The sequence below is a fragment of the Pteropus alecto genome, unplaced genomic scaffold (assembly GCF_000325575.1).
Source record: "Pteropus alecto unplaced genomic scaffold, ASM32557v1 scaffold312, whole genome shotgun sequence".
Lineage (NCBI taxonomy): Eukaryota > Metazoa > Chordata > Mammalia > Chiroptera > Pteropodidae > Pteropus > Pteropus alecto.
The window spans coordinates 1,543,703-1,552,394 of record NW_006433948.1 but is presented as its reverse complement, the minus strand read 5'-3'; the positions used below and the strand labels follow the sequence as shown (position 1 = coordinate 1,552,394).

The 8,692-nt window shown below is 49.8% G+C and overlaps 1 protein-coding gene across 6 annotated transcripts in view; it reads right to left on the bottom strand.

Annotated features, from left to right (window-relative positions):
* LOC112477154 overlaps positions 1-8,692 on the bottom strand; it is a 120,064-nt gene that overhangs the window by 33,573 nt on the left and 77,799 nt on the right. The gene's annotated exons all lie outside the window — the stretch shown is intronic.

Sequence of the window (8,692 nt, the reverse complement as noted above, 5' to 3'; positions counted from 1 at the left end):
GAGCAGGCGCCAAGGGAGGCTGAGCCAGACACAGGAGCCCCAGCTCCCTCACAGCCCAGTGGCTCTGGGACCTCAGGGGAGCTCTACTCCAGGTCAGGATCACCTTCTTTCCTAGATGCTCCACCTCATTCCTCCCCTCAGCTCAGGACACCAAAGGCCTTACCCAGCCACCCAAGAAGTATCTGTCTTTCTTGATTTGAGCTGAACAGATTCCCCCTTTCATGGGCCTCTCTTGCCTACCTGAATGCTCAGGCCATTTGGTTCCTCCAGGCCAAGCTAGAAGGGGCCTCCTCGTTTACTTGAAATGTACGGATTGGTCACTACCCAGCAGGGCCCGGAACTCAGGCCCAGTTTCTGTCCACAGTGATAGTCTCACAGCCATGGAAGGCTGGGCGATGGGAGAAGGAGAGTCTCTCCAAGCACAGCTTGTGGAGGGCTTCGGGGCTACGAGCATCCAATGACTGTTTTGCTCCTTCTTTCTCTCAAACGATCAGAGTGGTGGCCCCTTACAAACCTTAAAGGAGAGGCTGCTTTACGTAGCCGCCCTCCCTGAGATGCAGTGGGGTGCAGGGCAAAATGTAGGCTTGGGGAAACCAGGTCTGGGTTCCAACTCCTCCTGACCCTGTGCCAGCTGCACGAACTGGGCAACCGAGTGAAACCTATTGATGGGTTCTTGTCAAGTTCTAACATGCCTGGAACATGGGCCATAGGAAATGCTCAATCTGGGCCCATTGTAGTTGCTTCCCACTAACTCTGTCCACCTGAAATGGAATGCCCTGGGGGGAGGGGCAAAGGGAGGAAGGACAATGCCAGCTGTTCCATTCGAGGTTTGACACTTACAACTTCACTGAACACTCCCTCATCTATATGAGGTAGTTACTCTCAGGACCCCGCTTTGGCTCCTGAGCTCATACAGGGGACATTATACCAGGCTGAGGACATGAGTAGGCATGGCAGTGAAGGAGGGTGCTTTAAATTCTGGTTTTAAGAGTGTTTCAGCCTGAATAGAGAAAGCTTGTCAGGCTACCCTAGCTGCCCGTTTTCTCAGGGGCCACTGAGCAAGCCAGTTGGCTGCCAGGGCCCGGCCACACGCTGGATCCAGAGTGACTTGGAGGACAACTTTATGAGGCAGAAAATCCAGCATCCACCTATGAAAGCAGCAGCAGCAAAGTGGCTGACCTGGCCTGAGGTGGAAAAGACCACCTCCCTCCTGCCCAGATATCTCAGAGCCCAGCATACCTGGCCCAGGCCTTTGCCAGGTCCCTTGGGCAGAGAAGCCCATCTCATTGCAACCTCTCCGGCATTGGCCACTATTTTTTTTTAAGTTTTGCTAAATTGACAGACAAAAAGTCATGCTCTTCATATTCCAGTTGACTGGAGTCAGGAAGGAATTGGAGTACCAGGTGAGTACCTATTAAGTGGAGTTGGCCTTATAGATTGGAGAGGTTAGTGAAGGGGCCATGATGGGGCCCAGACATATTGCCTACCTGGTTACAGGGCAAGAATGAGAAGAAAGCTGTGGCCACGTCGGATCACTATAAGAAACTAAGAAAAACTCTAGTGCTAGTGGGGTGAGGCCCAGTGAGATGTGATTGCCAGTTCTTGCAGTTGGCCAAAGTTCTCTCCCAAATCTGTGTGGAGTCCCTCTGCCTGGCTAGACAAGTATAATTATAATGTAAATTGGGCTTTGGAAAGGCAAATGGCAGTATGAAGCTGGAGGGAGTGGCATGGCTTCCGAACAATGGAGACCTAGATGATGACTCTGGGGACCCTGGCTGAAAAGGAATCACAGAAGCTTGAGGAGAAACAGAGTGCTATGGCTGTCGGATCCCAAAGGAGGTCCTGAGCAGACGAGGGCGACACCCGAGCTAAGGCAATCCTTCCTGGGCTGTGCGGGCACAGGCTGAAGCCTGAAGCTCAGGGCTGGTGGCAATGTCCCCTCATTCTTGTCTTGAGTAGAGGAGCATTGCTGGCTAGTACAGTGAGAAGTCGTATAAAAGACCAGAGGCCAACAAAACTAGAAAGAATGACCTTAGATAGCAGCAAGAACTTAGGGTAGACACCAGGAAGAACTTCCTCAGAGTAAGAATCTTTAGATACAGTAGGTAATCAAGGAAGGTCAAAGGGTCTCTCTTGGATATTCTCAGCAGTTACCCGTTCCTATGCTTTCCCCTCTCCAAACATCTCATCACCCCCTAGTCCCCCATCATGCTTGTTCACCAGAGGCAGTCCTGCCCACTACTAGCAGGCTCAGAAATTCAAGGTCACTTCTGGGAACAGAACATCTGGGAGCCAGCTCAAGCCATGGGTGACATCTAGTTCAAGCCAATAGTGGCCTGAATTTTTGCTACTCTGTAAAATGGGAGATGGCAGCAATCTCATTGGGTTGCTGTGAGGACTCCAATAAGATGATCTATTGGGTCACTAAGCACTGCCAGAGTGCCAGCATTCTGCCACGCCCAGTGCTAAGCAGCTGGGGAGGGCAAAGATGAACAGGAAATCCAGCCCTGTCACAAGGATTCATGGTCCAGTGAGAGAGCTAACATGTGTAACTGCGTGCCCCACACCAATGCGGCACAGACTGGGGCTCGGTGGTATTCTTCTGCTGGCTTTGTCTTGCATGTACATGCTGTTCACAATCTGCAAAATGCTCCCCGTGCAACAGGTCACTTGATACCCACAACAGCCCAGACCCTCATGTTTCAGATGGGGAAATTGAGGCCCAAAGAGGTTAAGGGCCTTACCCACAGTCATACAGATGGTAAGTGGCAGAGGCAGGGCCCAAGACCTTGGGGCTCATTGAGACTATTTCCACCAAGACTCCCAGTCATCGCCTCCTGGCTTTGCCCTCAGGTCCCCCATTCTCTCTTGAGGTAAAGCACCATCCTAGCTTAGTTTTGTAAAAATCACCAAATCCCACGTAAGCTACAGGACAAAGTGCCCCTAGTGCCAGTGGGCTTGGAAGAGGAAAAGGGACTAGAAGAGAACCTGCATTCCCAAATCAGCCTTTTCTATGAAGTCCTGCTTCAATGTATATATATGGCATCTAGACTTGGGAGTGAAATGTCTTAAGCTTTCTGTGGCATGAAATTCTGGGTATATCTTTTAAAATTCTTGTATTGCCAAGATGTCAGAAGAGGTTTTATCTATACCCTCTGAGAACTTTTGAGGCATGTGGACAAGAGATGCTGCGTTAACCTGAGCCAGTGGGTGTGAATGAGGAAGGTTTTTATTTAGCCATTGGGTTCAGAGTTCGTCATTCAGCTGCTGACAGGTAAACAAATCAAGGAGAGTCCAGTGAGGGCTCAAGCAGGGGATAGAGGGCCTTCTTGATCCTTTTTGCCGAGACAGAGAGAGAGAGAGAGAGAGCGAGAGAGAGAGAGAGAGAGAGAGAGAGAGAGAGATTTAGTTAGTTAGTTAGTTAGTTAGTTAGTTAGTTAGTTAGTTAGTTAGTTTATCGATGCCCGCATCCTGGAGTTGAGAGGAGGTTGTCCTCAGTGTCTGGCTACAGAGAAGGGTAAAGAGGGAGTGAGCATGACCCGGGCTGCACCACATGCGTTCACATAGGTGACCTCCTTTCCTTCTCGCTGTAGGGTGGATGACACTCCTACTTTATTGCCCTCAGACACCCTACTCTCTCTTGAGGTAAAGCACCGGCCACTTTAGGAGACTGAGGCTCCATGATATGAGGGAGTTGGTCCATTGTCCCAAAGCTGGTACATGCTGGAGCATGGATTAAAACCTCCATGTCAACAGACTGCAGAGGCCTTGCTCTTTCTTCTTGGGAGAGAGATGGGACATTGGAAATGCTCTTGAGGCCGCTGGCAATAATGGCGACAGCTCAGGGTGGGTCAAGCCAGGTGTTCCCCCCAGGTGCTTCCTCACAAGCTTGTCCTCAGTGCCCTGCCTCTTCCCTTTGCAGAGTAAGGCTCAGCGGAAATGCCTCCCCATTCTTCAAACATTTGCAGGAGGCTGAGGATTTGCAGCTGGAAAGGGCAGAAGGAGGGCCGATGACCTCAGCCCATAGGGAAGCCTCTTCTTGAGCCCGTCTGGCCCGCTTAGCATGCTCTCTGAGCTTCACTGCAGCCCTTGCCAAAGCTCTCTGCTGGGGTTTTTCCAGAGGTCCAGGGAAATTCCAGGAGTCAAGGATGTCACTGTTTCTCACACATAGACACAGATCGTACAAATATACCTAGATGATGGCTACACATGGCTACACATGGCTACAGTCATTTTTTTGACTATAGGTGTGTGAGCAGGTCTGTGCTCACATGTGCACGCACACACACACACACACACACACACACACACGCACTATAAGTGATAACTAATTCCATAGCCACCCACAAAGCCCACATCCTCTCTTTCTGTTTACACTTTAGCAAGTCACACCTCATGCTACCCGGCGTGTGTGCAGTGGTCACAGCAATGCTCAGAGACCAGGTTTTGCCAAGTCCAGGCTTGGAGGTGCCACCCCCTCTACTTGATCTCTCTCTCTCTACTCCCTCTCTTCCACCTTCCTCTTTCTCCTCCCCCTTTTCTTCCTCTCAGACAAAGTTTCCTCCCTCTTCTAAAGACCACCCATGCTTAGCCACCCGTCACCTCAACACACACATATCATTATTGTAGGTCCCATCATCATAAAAAAGAAAACTGAGAACTGAGTCTGCTGGGGCATGAGTGGCCACGAGCCCAGAGAGGCTAGGAACAACTGCCTTGTTTAGTAGCTAGGTAGTACAGAGATGGGTGACAGGAAGCATTTTAGAAGTAGTTAACCAGTCCAGAGAGCTCAGTTGAGTTCTGTGGGCTCAGGCAAGATGTCTACTTCCAGAAGATTCCATTATACAACTACAGCTAAAGTAGACCAGAGTTGAAAGTATACTGGAGCCAGACTGCCATGTGACATGGGACAGTTACTTGACCTGTCTGTGTCTTATTCTCCTCATCTGTAAACTTAGGGATAATAATAATAACTTATTTCACCATAGTTTAGAGGATCAAATGAATTGATACATGCAAAATGCAGCGTAGGGCCTGACACAGGAGAAGCACTACATAAAAGTGTGCTATTATTTTAAGGATCAAAACTATAAGCATCTCTCCACAACCCTCCCAAACCCATTCATTTTCTCCTGCCTCTGTGGACATCAAATCAGTGACCAGTTCTTCAAGCCAGTCTTGGCGGAGGATATATGAGATACGTAGCCTCAGTCACCACTCATCCTCCATCTGCTGGCATTCACCTTTATTCTCTTCCCAGTACTGCCCACTGATGGGACTATCAGGTCACCTCTGGCATTGGAGCTTTCCCCACCCTGCATTCCTTGGTTCTCTTGGCTCTGCTCTTTGGCTCTACTTAGCATCTGGCCAGTCCCTTTCCAAGAACTAAACTCCTGATGCTGACCCCCAGACAAGGAGAAGGCTCACAGTGGCTCACAAACACTACTGGTACATATCTTTTTTCAAATCCATGTTCAGTGATATCATGTTGATAGCTTGAGTTCAGCCACTGTAGGAGTATTTACACCACAGTAATTAGCAAACACTACAAACAAGGGGACCCCTCCATAGATGATGACTGCTTTTCTCCCAGGCATTAGATCCAACTACCTATAGCAGACTAACAGCAGCATTCCTCATATGATTACTATCCAGTGGCTATTTCCATTTTGGAACCTAAGGGCCCAACGTTGACTCAGTTTCTGCTCGTTGGCACCAAATTTTCCCACTTGGAAGCTCTTCTTACTGCCAGTCAGACCCCTTCTCTGTTTGCCCAGTGTTTTCCCAAGGAGCCAGCAGCCTCATATCGAAGTCCTGAGCAAGCCAGGATGAGGCAGATGCTGTAGTCTGAAAGGCAGAGTCTAATATTTAGCTAGTTCTATCGTTTGCTGTACTAGGAAGGAGGAGGCCCGGGATAAGCTGAGCCAGCGCAGTGATTGCCCAGACATTGAACTAATATATCCCCAACCTTTTACAGTGTACCAGTCTGATCTGGATACAAAAAAAAAATAAAAGATATGGCCTCTGACCTCAAGGAGCTTCTGATCCCTTGGTGCATGGAGGCAGGTGCTAACTAAGCTTGGGAGTAACTACAGGATGGCTTGTGAGCCCTGGTGCAAACTAAAGTGGGGCAGAGACTCATGGCTTCCAGCCAAGATTAGGTTAGGCGTTGTGTGGGCCAGAGGAGCCATGGCATTTATCTGCATTTGTTTGGTGGAGTGCACTGGCTGCTGGCTGAGGTGGCTGTCCAAGGCTTCTTGGCCAGAATGCAGCCCCCACTCTCTCAGCATGGCCGCACCCACTCAAGGGAGTGGAACTGTTGGCCAGGAGAGAGGAGTCAGGCAGGGAATCCCAGCCCCTCCCTGCTCCAGACTCAGCCCAGAAGGGCCTGGCATGCTTCTAATATCAAGCAGCAAATTCAATCAGGCAGATGAGAATTCCTATTATTTTAATATATTTACAAGAGAGTTTAAGGTGGATTTCGTTCCATGCTGTATATTTTTACAACATGAGGTCAGGCCACTTTGATAAATGCTATACTACAGGAAGGAGAGGGCCTTGGGAAAGGGTGAGTAAGAGAAAGAGTTAGAAGGAGAAGGAGTGAGAGACAGAGCCAGAGATAGAGACACCGAGTGAAAGGGAGAGAGAGAGAGAGAGAGAGAGAAGACTGATTCTATGTGTGTCTGTAGATCTGGTTTTTGCACATGTGCCTTTGAATGCATGTGTGTTTCTGTGTCTGTTTGTTGTTTGAGTAGACAAATCCATTTGGGGATAAATAGGATGATTTTTCCACCTGCAGGAAGCGAGGCAGCCAAAGGCTGATTGGGGCTGCTCTACTCTTCAGCTCTCAGAAGGCCTTGGGTTGCTCCTGAGGCCAGGCCCCAGGCTCTGCTTAGAAATTCAGATGCAGGCAGGCTGCCAGAAAGGCCAGGGCACTTCCCCAAAGCCTTAAAGACCCTACTCTGCAGAAATCTTCAGCAGCAGAGGGGCCCTGGGCCCCTAGATGTCCCACCGGCTAAACCATGGCTTCCAAGTCTTCTGTGAAGGTGGCTGAAGCACCAGCCCACAGCCAATACTGCTGGAGCCTGAGCCTCAGTGTGTCTTTCTTGAGACCAGAATGTGTGAGCATGGCAGGAGGGGGTTGCCTACCGGGTTGAGAGAAAAGTTTTCTAGTCTGGAGGCTGGGGGATGGATATGATGACCTTTTGAGGACTTTGTCAGTACAGAAGTATTAGGCTGCAAGTTTCCCCTACTGTCAATATTGGGGGAGATGATGGGCTAGAATTCTGTTTCTAGAGAACTTTCCCTAGCACAGACTCCTGAGGAAGGACCCACATGATTGTAGCTGGCACTGAAATGCCCCTAGCCCAGCCTGGGCCTGACAGGTAACCCGGGCTACCAGTGACTCCATCCCTCTGCTTTTGGACAGGTGCATACCTGTACAAACCAGCATGGTGTTCATCTGTCCTTGGGGCCTCACCAGGGTCCAGGTAGTTACTTCCACTATACCTGAGATAGGGTCAGCAGTATAAGCTTTTCCTCCAGGGAGTCAGAGGGACCCCTTTCCACCATCCCTGCCTTGATCCTGGGCCCTATGGGACAGCCGGTTTGCAAGAAGGACAGGTCTGATCCTCTTCAGCCTATGTTGGTGGCCATTTTTTTCCATTTTGGAGGAGGGCCAGAAAATTGTCATGTAAAGAACTAGAGGACAGGTAAAATGAGAAGGAGAAAAAGAAAGAAGGAGGAGAAAGAGAAAGGCCATATCGTTATCTCTCCCAAAGCACTGTAGACACTTCTTCAAGCAGGATGACTGGCTAGCTTGCGGTCCCCTCTAACTCTGAGTATAACCTTGGGACAGGCTTGGCAGCCTGCAAACAAAGCATCAGAGTCAAGGAGGTTCTGTCTTTGCTCTTATCAGTCGCTGGAAGATGGTAAGCTGTTCTGTGGTTTGCCCCACTCTCCCATTCCACCACCTGTCCCAACACCATCATCCTCTGGATTAGGCTTAACCACTACCACCCTCAGGGATGGCATATATGCCAAGGCCAGGCAGTCTGGTAACCTCTTGGTATCTTAACAATCTTTTGGCTGCCAACATTCAAGGGCAGGGGGTCAAGAGATACCCAATCTTATTTCTGTCTCAGTTACTCCACCACCAAACTGCATCAGTGCCTCCTATATGTACCAGGGCATCAGAAAGAGAAGCTTTAGCAGAGAGAGTAGAAAATGCTTAAGAACTGGGAGCTCCCAAGGGAAATCCCTCTGGGCAGTGGAAGGGTCTAGGTGGTAGGCTTGTTGCAGAGGCCCAGAGCCAAGTCCAGGGCAAAACAGAAAAAGGCCACATGAGGATCTGAGTGGCCTTGGAGAGTGATCATGTGCTATAGCACAGAGCTTGTTCTAAGAGCCAAAAAAATATGGCCAGAAAGTTCCCTGTCAGGGACTATTGGGGTGGGGCAGCAAGGGAGGTTGGGGTACCGTTTAGCTTAGCCTATTGTTAAGATGGGTAGGAAACCCTCCCACCCTCAGTGTGGCATGAATGGCAGAAATTGGGTCCGGGATGCCAGGTCACTGAGGGACCTGTGTAGTGTGGCCCAGGCCAGGCTCTGGGGTTCTGGGCTAATACTGTCCTGGGGGCATTGCAGTCTCTGACTCCTGAAGCCAGGAGGTTTCTTCCTGTCCAGAGAGCATGCAG